Source organism: Hyaena hyaena, unplaced genomic scaffold, assembly GCF_003009895.1.
Source record: "Hyaena hyaena isolate Hyena2069 unplaced genomic scaffold, ASM300989v1 scaffold_12, whole genome shotgun sequence".
Classification (NCBI taxonomy): Eukaryota; Metazoa; Chordata; class Mammalia; order Carnivora; family Hyaenidae; genus Hyaena; species Hyaena hyaena.
The window spans coordinates 1,875,900-1,887,474 of NW_024080644.1; the positions used below are offsets into that span (position 1 = coordinate 1,875,900).

The 11,575-nt window shown below is 46.7% G+C and overlaps 1 long non-coding RNA gene across 1 annotated transcript in view; it reads left to right on the forward strand.

The window, feature by feature from the left end:
- The first annotated feature begins 7,902 nt into the window (after positions 1 to 7,902).
- Positions 7,903 to 11,575, forward strand: part of LOC120247871 — a 30,972-nt gene continuing 27,299 nt past the window's right edge. Inside the window, exons 1-2 of the long non-coding RNA XR_005532435.1 lie at positions 7,903 to 7,957; positions 9,514 to 9,603. This is a non-coding gene — a long non-coding RNA (uncharacterized LOC120247871). The remainder of the gene's footprint in view (positions 7,958 to 9,513; positions 9,604 to 11,575) is intronic.

Below are 11,575 nucleotides of genomic sequence, written 5' to 3' on the forward strand. Positions count from 1 at the left end.
GAGGAAGGGGCAAAGAGAGAGAATCCGAAGCAGGCTTCCGGCTCTGAGCTGTCAGCACAGAGCCCGACGCAGGGCTCGAATTCACAAACTGTGAGATCATGACCTGAGCTGAAGTCTGATGCTCAATCGACTGAGCTACCCAGGCGCCCCTGAAAATTCTTCTTTCAGTGGAAGGTGATAGCTTCTGCCTTAACTTTCCTGTCCTTAATACTCACTTTGTTTGGGGCGCCTGGGTGGCTCAGTCATTTAAGTGTCTGACTTCGGCTTAGGTCATGATCTCGCGGTTCATGGGTTCGAGCCCTGCGTCGGGCTCTGTGCTGACAGCTAGCTCAGAGCCGGGAGCCTGTTTCAGATTCTGTGTCTCCCTCTCTAACTCTCCCCTGCTCACGCTGTCTCTCTCTCTCAGAAGTAAATAAAACATTAAAATGATTTTTTTTAAATACTCAACTTTGTTGCCGCACAACGTGATAGGGATGTTTTCACATACTTGTACCAGATCCCTATGCCAGTTAGGCACATCCGTGGAAGTAGCATTCAGTGTTACATCAGACATCATAATGGCACATTCGGTTTGCATATAACAGCCATCCAATTTCTTGGACCCATAATAGTCCACCCAATTTCTTCTGACCAGTTCTATCCTGTACATTGAACTTAAGAGGTCCTCTGCTGGTGTGTAACACAAAGGAATGGTCCTCAACTTCCAGTATAGTCACATATTTCTTCAACTCAGCAGTCAAATGACATTTCATGAATGCCATTTTTCCAGCACCATCATCACTAACCAATACAAGTTTGAACTGAACTTGTGATTCTCTTTCGGTGGCTTCCAGAAGCATCCTTGTGCCCCATCTGACTGAAGGCACTATGACCATTATCCTTGCATTTACTGTTAACAGGATAGCATTCTCCATCTTGGTTTGTTGTTGTTGTTAAGTGTATTTATTTAAAATTAAAAAACAATTTTTTTTTTTTGAGAGAGAGAGAGACAGAGCACAAGTGGAGGCAGAACAGAGAGAGAGGAAGACACAGAATCCGAAGCAGGCTCCAGGCTCAGAGCTGTCAGCACAGATCTTGACATGGGGCTCGAACTCACAAAGTGTGAGATCATGACCTGAACCAAAGTCGGACACTTAACTGACTGAGCCACCTAAGTTTATTTATTTATTTTGAGAGACAGAGAGAGTGTGAGCAGGGGAGGGGCAAAGAGAGAGAGAAAGAGAGAGAGAGAGAGAGAAAATCTCAAGCAGGCTCTGCACTGCCAACATGCTTAACCAAATGAGCCACCTAAGCACCCAACAAAGACACTCTTATCTGGCAAGACATTCCATGGGTGATGTAGACATCACCCCCCAGGAGCTAAAGACAAAGGCCACACCTTTCTTTGAGCAACACTCATTCTTTCCCACACACCTCTCATTCTGCTTATCCTCTCTCTGCCTTTTCCACATCCTTTTCTCTTCCACCTCTCCTGTCCTAGGCTGTGGGGAGCACATTGTTTTGTAGGGGGTTTGAAGGTCGATGAAAAGGATGCGTCACCTCACTAATTCCCTCCTCAGGGTCTCCACACCTTTGTGCCCAGGGTGCCAAATGGCAGAGGCCAGCCACATGACTTCCTGATAGCTTAGCTCAGAGAGAAGGCACATGGGTATGAAGAGAGCAGTTGGTCTTGGTAGCTAGAGGGGCTCTTGATCCCCCCACCACCCACGGGGCATGTCAGAAGCATTACATCTGCTCCCCGGCATGTGAGGGAACTAACACAAAAAGGACAGAGAGAGGGGGCCTGAGCGGGTCTGTGCTAAGTTGCTTGTGGCACTGACCACCACTCCCAAGTCCAAGTTGAACCCTGAGCTTCAGGCAGAATAAGATCTTCCACTTCCACACCCTTGGAGACCAGGCATCTTGGAGATTCCATGTACATATGACTGGGAAGGATGGCTGTACCCAGAATGTGGGACAGAAGTAGATGATGATGAATTTGGAGGGTGCCTGGGTGACTCAGTTGGTTGAGGGACTAAATCCTGGTTTCAGCTCGGGTTATGATCTCACGATTCATGGGTTCAAGCTCCATGTCAGGCTCTGCATTGAGGGTATGAGGCCTGCTTGGATTCTCTCTCTGCCTCTCTCCTTTGTGCACATACACACACTCTCTCTCAAAATAAATAAATAGTCTTTAAAAAAACAAAAGAATTTAGAGACCCATAAACCTACCTGTTAAGAGTAGGTGACAGATTGTTTTAAAAAAATGGCCACAATTAAAAAAAAAAGGCCACAATTCCACTTCTATGAGGTATCTAGAATAGTTTAACTCATAGAAACAGAAAGTAGGATAGAGGTACCAGGGGCTGAGGAAGGGGGAAGGGGCAGTCATTGTACAGAGTTTCAGTTTGAGATGATGAAAAATTCTGGAGTTCACAACACCTAATGCTGCTGAGAACGTGGAGGGACAGGAGCTCTCATTCATTGCTGGTGGGAATGCAAAATGGTACAGCCACTTTTGAAAGTAGTTTGATAGTTTCTTAAAAACAAGGTGCCTGGCTGGCTCAATCAGTAGAGCATGTGATTCTCCATCTTATGGTTGTGAGTTCAAGCCCCACGTCGGATGTAGAGATTACTTCTATTTTTTCTATTCTATTCTTTCTATTCTATCCTATCCTATCCTATCCTATCCTATTCTATTCTATTCTATTCTATTCTATTCTATTCTATTCTATTCTTGAGAGGGAGAGAGTGTGCAAGTGGGGGAGAGGGACAGAGAGAGAGAGAGATAATACCAAGCAGGCTCCACACTCAGCACAGAGCCCAATGTGGGGCTCAATCCCACCACCCTGGGATCATGACCTGAGCCGAAACCAAGAGTCTGATGCTCAACCAACTGAGCCACCTGGGCACCCCAAGTGTAGAGATTACCTTAAAAAAACATGAGGGGCACCCAGCTGGCTCAGTAGAGCATGCAACTCTTAATCTCAGGGTTGTGAGTTCAAGCCCCATATTGGGCATGGAGCTTACTTAAAAAAGAAAGTCAAGAAAAACAACAACAGCTTAACTCCCACTAAACATAGGCTTATCATATAATCCAGCAAACATGTTCCTTGGTATTTACACAAAGGAGTTGAAAACTTATGTCTACACAAAAACCTGAACACAGATGTTTATAGCAGCTTATTCATAATTGCCAAGACTTGGAAGCCACCAAGATGTTTTCAGTAGGTGAGTGGAGAAACAGTGGTACATCCACACAGTAAACTATGATTCAGCACTAAAAAGAAATGAGCTGTCAAGCCATGAAAAGACATGGAGGAAATATGAATGCTTGCCACTAAGTGAAAGGAGCCAATCGGAAAGGGCTACCTACTATATGGTTCCAACCATCTGATGTTCTGGCAAAGGCAAAATTATGGAGACCGTAAAAAGATCAGTGGTTGTCGGGGTTGGGTTAGAGGGAGGGAGGAATAGGCAGATCACAGAGGATTTTTTGAGGCAGTGAAAAGAAATGGTCCTGTACTAACTGTAAAAGTGCTAAATGAATGAAAGGTAGCATGTTTTAAAATCTATTTTTAAAAAGTTCTGGAAATGGATGATAGTGATGGCTGCACAACAATGTGAGTGTATTTCATGGCAATGAATGTATACCTAAAAATGGATAGAAGAGTAATTTTGATGTTATGCATATTTTACCACAATACAAAAAAAGTTTTTTCTACGTAAGCTCTACACCCAGTGTGGGGCTCAAACTCACAACCTTGAGATCAAGAGTTTCATGCCCAGGGTGCCTGGGTGGCTCAGTTGGTTAAGCGTCCAATGCTTCATTTCAGCTCAGGTCATGATCTCATGGATCATGAGTTTGAGCCCCTGGCTGGGCTCCAAGCTAATAGCACAGAGCCTGCTTGGGATTCTCTCCTCTCTCTCTCTCTCTCTCTCTCTCTCTCTCTCTCTGCCCCTCCCTTCCCTTCTCAAAATAAATAAATGAACTTAAGAAGCAAAAAGGGTTGCATGTTCTACCAACTGAGTCAGCCAGGTGCCCCATGATACAAAGGTTTTAAAGAAAGCATACGGCCACAATTATTATGCTCCCTGTACCTGTACCCCTTTTCAATGCAGAGCAGCTCCTCCCATCAAGAGGGTGTAGCCCTTGAATCTGGTCTGTTCTTGGGACTTGCTCTGACCAATCTGAGTACCAAACGTCATGCCTGGTTCAGGCCTCTCAAGAAGCCTTGAGCCTCTTTGCTGTTTCTGCTTGCTCTCCGTGTGGGAGAAAGACGATCTGACCAGCTAAGGCCATCGCAGACCAGACTGTCCCCAGCCACCCTGGCAGTGGGTATTGTACATGCGGGAGTGAGCCACATGCATCAGTGGCTTGCCAGGCCACAGAATCAAGTGTCATAAGGCACTAAGCTTGGTGGTGGACTGTTTTGCAGCAAAAGCTAACCGATTCAGAGTATGGTGATGGAGGTAAATAAGGACTTTCCAGGTGAGGAGCCTGACCCTCTCTGATGCTGGTTTCCCTTAAGTTGGAGTGTTTGAGGGACACTGCCCGGTAAGGGTTTTGGGAACACTTTTGGAGGTGGCTGTTACCTTCATTGATGCTGCAGAAACCTAAAACTTCTTGGAGGTCAAGTTTCCAGCCTCTGGGTTCGTGGATTTCGGAATCCAATATGAAAGAGACGTGGGTGAGTCAGAGCATCTGGCCAAGAACCTCCAGTGTGATGGTAGTGGGCATGGGCATAGGAGGGGGGATTGGGGAGCTAAGCTGGCCCTCCCAAGAAGTAGGCCCACCTGCTCTCCCTTGGGCTTCCAGGATGCTGTGCGGGTGGCCTGGCAACAATGGCCCCAGGCAGGCTGGTGGGCCCACTCTGCTTCCCCTGGTGGGAGGTTCAGATGGGCCAAGATCAATGCTAAATGTGGAGATTCTTACTCAGAGCTGGGTTTCACACCTTCTGGCATTCAATACTAGCCTAGTTTTTAATAAAAAAAAAAAAAAAAAAACCACTATTTTGGTGCCGTAAACCTATTTTTCACCATCTGGCATACCCTTATGCCTCTTGTGTTTCTTCTTCTAGTACAGCCTGACAGGAAAAAACCATCATGGGACTAGAAGCTCCTACCGAGGAGGATATTATTGCACATTCGAATGGACGAGGTACCTGTCTGCAGGTTGTGGCTGCTTACCTCTGAGCAACAGACTTAAAAGAACCTCTTTCTACAAATGTCAATAGAACAAAAGAAAAGAAGTTTGGCTCATGAAATATTAAGACAAAACCTAAGTTTGGTTTTTCTTTCATTCTTTTTTCTTTTTTTCTTTTTTGCATAACAGATGATAACAATCTTAAAATATCCAACAGGCTAACGAGGAAGAAAAACCACTCCTTATGTCTAAGGGGAATGGTGAAATAATGGCCCAAAGCTGTCCTCTGCAATTCCTTTGGGGGTGACACTAAAGGAATGGAAGGCATTGGGGAAACCACCAGGAAAATTAGCTTTAAAAAAGATTTTATGTTTAAGTAATCTCTACATCCAACATGGCGTTCGAACTCACAACCCCGAGATCAAGAGTCACATGCTCCATCAACTGAGCCAGCCAGGTGCCCCAGGAAAATTAGCTTTGTTAGTAAAATGAGCTTACTTAGTGAAAATAATTTTCACTGGATCTAGCTTTTAACAAATCTATGGTCATTTTATGATTCTATGTATTTTCTGGAGTAGAAGTCTGATGACCAGCACCTTTTTACTGATAAAAAGAGCTACTCCTACTCTGAAGCACACAAATGTGTCTAGGAAAGGGGTCTTAGGCCTCTTTTTACTCAGCGAGCCTGTGGTTCTTCTTGGTTCTCATGTATATGAGATGAGTGTGCTTGTGTGTGTGTGCACATGAGTGGGAGGGTGGATTCAGGTTTTGTGGTATTTTTGCTTTTATGATTTGGGGGCTCTCTTAAAGAGAAGAAAGAACAGAACATTATGGATACAGAATTAGGTAGGAGAAGAATGTTATGTAGAGTCAGAAAGAAAATGCAATACATAGCATACTTTTTTTTTTTTAAAGTAATCTCTAGAGGGGCATGTGGGTGGCTTAGTTGGTTGATCATCGGACTCTTGATTTCCGTTCAGGTCATGATCCCCGGGTGGTGGGATCTAGCCCTGAGTTGGGCTCCATGCTGGTGGCATGGAGCCTGCTTGGGATTCTCTTTCTCTCTTTCTCATTCTCTGCCCTCTTCCCCTGCTCAAGATCCCTCTCTCTCTCAAAAATAAATAAACATTAAAAAAAAGGAATCTCTACACCCAATGTGGGGCTCAGACTCACAACCCGGAGATCAAGACAGCCAGGGGCCTAACACATGGCATTTTAAAGGCTGAGAAATACCTCAAATCTCACATAATTCAGAAAACTGACATAAAGTTTCGTTCACTGCCTGACAAACCCCTACAAGCCTTTTTTCCTCCCCTACAAGTTTTGGTTGCAGACTGAGCATCGTTTTGTATGACAACAATTTTGTAATATCATTTTCTAGCAAGAGGATAGAAAGATAATTCATTCTGTTTTTCTTCTGGCATAGTTGATGGAAACTTGGTTTTCATTATTTATAGTTTAGAAAACTTTCAGCTTCAGAATTTGTTATTCATAATGTATGCATTTGGAGGACTGCTGTCAAATATGGGGAAACCTCTATTGAGTTTCTTTTTTATAAAAGCTGTACATTTTCAGCGCATATCAAAGATTCATGTTCAGGGAGCAATCTTAAATACTCTTGAGTTGACAATACTCATCTGCCAACTGGACCTCAATGTCTTGTAGAGGTCTGAGATTTGTTACCTTTGTCAAAGTCAGTATTTTGGTCAGATCAGCAAGAAATTTAAATATTTTTCCCATTGTGTTCATATACTTCACTGAGTAGGTTATTAAACCAAGAGCCTATATATTAGCTCTATTCAAAATGTATCGCTTTCGCTTTTGGTATGATCTGGAAGAAAAAAAACTGATACAGTTTACTGTTCCATGCCAGAATTGTTTCTATTGGTTACATGTGGGCATACTTGAAAAATAATTTCATTTTATAGGGGGTTTGCAGTTATATTCACTGCATTATTGATGATATTCTTGGGGGAAAAAAGTATCTGTTTTGATCTGCTCACAAGTTTACGTATTTGGTGATTGGAAGAATTTCCTACAGACTAGCTTCCGGCTCTGTACATTTCAGACCTCATTTCTCCTCCTCCCACACCCCAGCTGCTATAGTGCTTCATGTCATGATGCCAGGTGGGCGGTGGGATTATTCCCGGAAGTCATTCCTACCGCAGGATGGCCAGTAATGACTACATATGTAAACAGTTCTCATTAAAGGCACACTAAATGTATCCTCAACTCAACTTCCCCTTAGCCAGCCCGCAAAGGCCCCTGGCCTCCCCAGGACCAGAGGGGAAGTGTGACAGAGTCGGAGAGGGAAGAGAGCGCTCTTAACCAATTACAGCGCAAATGGTTCACTTCTGCAAATCGTACAAACACACACGCCCACCCATGTGAATACATTTCTGGGGCCCCGAAGAGCGTCCTTGGCAAATGAAGTGCCCTGACACTTAAGCTTCATTAGCTCCGGGCTGGTATGAGCGTGCGAGGGTTTTTTTTCTTTCTTTAACAAGCGGCAGCTGAATACCAAAGGGCCGACTCTGGAAGGATCGGATCTGTGTCTCCCTGTGACCTTGAACAAATCGCTCTCCTCTCTGCCCGCCTAGGTCCCGCACCTGCCAGCCTTTAGCGCGCGCAGGGGCCCTCTAGCGCCCACCCGGTCCTGGGCCGTGCGGCTCCGCGGCCTCTAGAGGGCACCACATCCTCAGCCCAGGCACGGGCCGCGTGCGCTCGCTCGTCGGCGAACCGCGGCGTCTCGCGGCTGGACTCGCTCCTGGGGACTTCCAGTGCTCTGCGCGGTAGTTCTCCACGCGGACCGTCGACGCTGGCCGAACCCAGGTAAAGCCGGCAGGGGCTCGCGCGGACCCCGCTAAGATGGGTCAGGAGCCTCAGAAGCGGGCCGGCTTCCCCACTGAAGTTCAGGGGAGGGGGGGGTCCTTCAGGTGCACAGAAGAGTTTTCCTTACCCAGGAGCCCCCGGGGGCAAAGGGTCGGGACCCCTGCGGAGGTCGGCCGTCTGCTGAGGTCTGAGAGGTGGGGTGTCCTCCCAAGCACGGGGTTTGCCACTCGTCAGGCTGCAAAGGCATGAAATCCGGTGTCTGGGAACAGGGAGGGGGGTTAGTAGGTGATCCCGGGGTGCTTATGACCCGGCGGGACCATGAGCCGCTTTGGGCACACCAGCTGGACACGAAGGCTCAGGACCTCGGAGGGCCTGTCACCGTGGCACCGCCCTGAGCCAGGCCCAGGATCCGATGGGGTCCGAAGAGCCCCCATTTGGAGGTCGGGAGGCCCCCTTAGAGGCTGACTGGGGCCTTGAAGCCATGGGAATAGCTAATGTTTTCAACAAGGCATTGTCTTTGACCGCTGGGCCTCAGGGCCCCGGAAGGGGTCTCCAGGAGACTGTCCGGAGCTCCCCTTACGTGTCTGCGTAGAGGGTTGGGGTGAGGAGGCAGAAGCGAAGGATTTAGGTGAGAAAATCATGACGATTGTCAGCCCCCACAGCTGACCACCCTGTAGCCCCAGTTCTGGTGAGAGGCCTCTGGGCCTGGCCCACTGTGGGCATGGCACATGGGGCGTGAGGGTGCAGGGCAGGTGGCAGAAAGAGTTGGCCAACAGAGAAGGTACAGGAGATTATCTGTGGAACCCGTGTGTTGGGGGGAGGGGATGAGGGGGTGCGAGAGTTCCTTGTAGCCACAGACAGGAAAGGCACACGGGTTTGAGTGTGTCTGCATGTGTATGTGGTAAGAGACGCATAACACAAAAGTCACTATTTTAATCATCTTAAAGGGTACAATTTAGTAACGTTCAGTACCATTACAATGTTATGCAACCAGAACATCCTTACCACGGCAGAAGGAAACCGATACCCATGGGCAGTCACTCCCTGGCCCCTTCCCTCCTCCCAGGAAACCACTACTCTTTCTGGCCCTGTGGATTTGCCTCCTCTGCATATTTCATCTAGATGGAATCATGGGATACTTGGTCTTTGGCGTCTTTCACTCAGCCTAACGTTTCGAAGATGCGGTTGCCTGTGCCGGGATTTCATCCCTTTCTGTGGCCGAATAATATTCCATCGTGTGGATATCATTGTATTGCATTCTGTTTATCCATTCGAACACTTGCGCTGTTTCCACATTTTGGTGGTTTTGAATAGAGACACGTGTACCTTTACTCTAGCCCCCATCTGGGGCTTCTTCCAGGTCCTGTGCTCTCCACTAATGCTGGGGTGTGCGCAGGTGTTCGAGCACCTTCGCTTTACCCTAGCTCAGGAAAACTCCAGGCCCATCAGGCACTCAGACAAGGCCCGCCTGGAGTTATCCTGTTTTCTCTCCGGGGCCAGGCCTTTACAACTCACATGCCCGAAGCAGCTCCTTTCTCTGTGTTTTCTCCTGATAGGTCCTTAAGGCAAAGAACAAGACTGGTCTGGCTGTGCTGAGCCAAGGATAATAGGAAATGCTGGAAGGTGGCAGGCCTGGGGGAGCAAAGGTAACAGTTCAGGACTATGGTCCTGCACATTTTCATCTTTACATACCCCCTTGGATGACAGCTTGTACAAATGACTGGAGGGTGGGACAGTGTGGGCCATGGAGGCCATGCATGGCCCAGGAAAACGGGGAGGGGAGATGGTGAGGGGCCATCTTCCCCCTGGGCATGGCCAGTCTGCCCAGGCCCTGATATGAAGCAAGAAGAGGGGAGACTGGACAAGCAGACCAACGTGGTCCCTCTTGGCCAAGGCAGACGGGTACGTTGTGATTGCCACTTCTAGGAAAGGTAGCCAATCTCCCCCTTTAGTTCCAGGAATCTCTGGGTGGGGGAATCCCTCTCCAAATCCGCATGCAGGGAATCCTCCTTGGGCCTGTGGATCAGTGAACAAACGATGTCAAGGTAGGGTTTGAGTGGCCTGGAGTCCTTTGACTTGTGAATTCTAGTTACAGAAGATAAACCCATCTCAGTCCTCTCTGTCTCACCCTGCCCTTTGCGTGACTGTAAATCGGCTGCTCAAGTGAATATATGCAGCCCCATTCCAACTCCTGTCGCTTGGAATTCAGCATTTACTGCCTGACATACTATGGCTGAGCTGCCCTGACTTCTGGTTCCACTTTAAAAAAATCTTTGTTTTGGGGCGCCCAGGTGGCTCAGTCGGTTAAGCGTCCAACTCTTGATCTCTGCTCAGGTCATGATCTCCCAGTTCACGGGTTGAGTCTCACATCGGGCTCTGTGCTGACAGAGCAGAGCCTGTCTCGGATTCTCTCCCTCTCTCTCTGCCCCTCCCTTGCTCTCTCTCTCAAAATAAATAAAGTTTTTTAAAAAAATTTCTAAATAAAAAATTTATTTTATTTTTAAATTCCAGTATAATTAACAGTGTTATTAGTTTCAGGTGTGCAATATAGTGATTCAATTCTATCCATTACTCAATGCTCATCACAATAAGTGTGCTTTTAATCCCCTTCACCTGTTTCATCCATCCCCCCCACCCACCTCCCCAGTGGCAGCCACCAGTTCTCTGTATTTAAGAGTCTGGTTTTTGGTTGTTTCTCTCTTCTTTCTTCATTTGTTTTCTTAAATTCCACATGAGTGAAATCAGGCAGTATTTGTCTCTCTCTGACTTATTTCACTTAGCATTATGTTCTCTGGCTCTGTCCATGTTGTTCCAAATGGCAAGATTACATTCTCTTTTTTCTTTTTCCTTTTCTTTTTTCTTTTTATCTATTTTTGAGAGAGAGAGAGAGAGAGAGAGAAAGAGAGACAGAGGGAGACAGAGGATCCAAAGCAGGCTCGGTGCTGACAGCAGCTTGCCCGATGCGGGGCTCAAACTCACAAACATCGAGATCATGACCTGGACTGAAGTCGGATGCTCAACTGACTGACTGAACTACCTAGGTGCCCCAAGATTTCATTTTTTTTAATGGCTGAGCAGTATTCCTGTGTGTGTGTGTATACCTCATCTTCCCTAGCCATTCATATCTGTGGATGGACATGTAGGTTGTTTTTATATATTGGCTACTATAAATTATGCTGCAATAAACATAAGGGTGCATGTATGTTTTTTCTTTTTTTTTTCTTTTCTTTTTTTTTTTTTAAGAGGCTCCATGTCTAGCATGGAGCCCAACCCAGGGCTTGAACTCACGACTCTGAGATCAAAACTTGAGCTGAGGGGCACCTAGGTGATTCAATCGGTTGACTTTCTGACTTTTTTTTTTCTTTTTTTTATTTATGTTTTTACAAATAGTTTATTGTCAAATTAGTTTCCACATAACACTCAGTGCTCATCCCCACAAGTGCCCTCCTCCATGCCCATCCCCCCTCCCCCCCAAATCCATCAGTCCTCAGTTTTTGTCAGCATTCAAGAGTCTCTCATGGTTTGCCTCTCTCCCTTTCCCCCACCATTTCCGCCCTTCTTCTCCCCCTTGTTCCTCCGTCAAGTTCCTCCGAATCCTCCTATACGTGCAAACATATG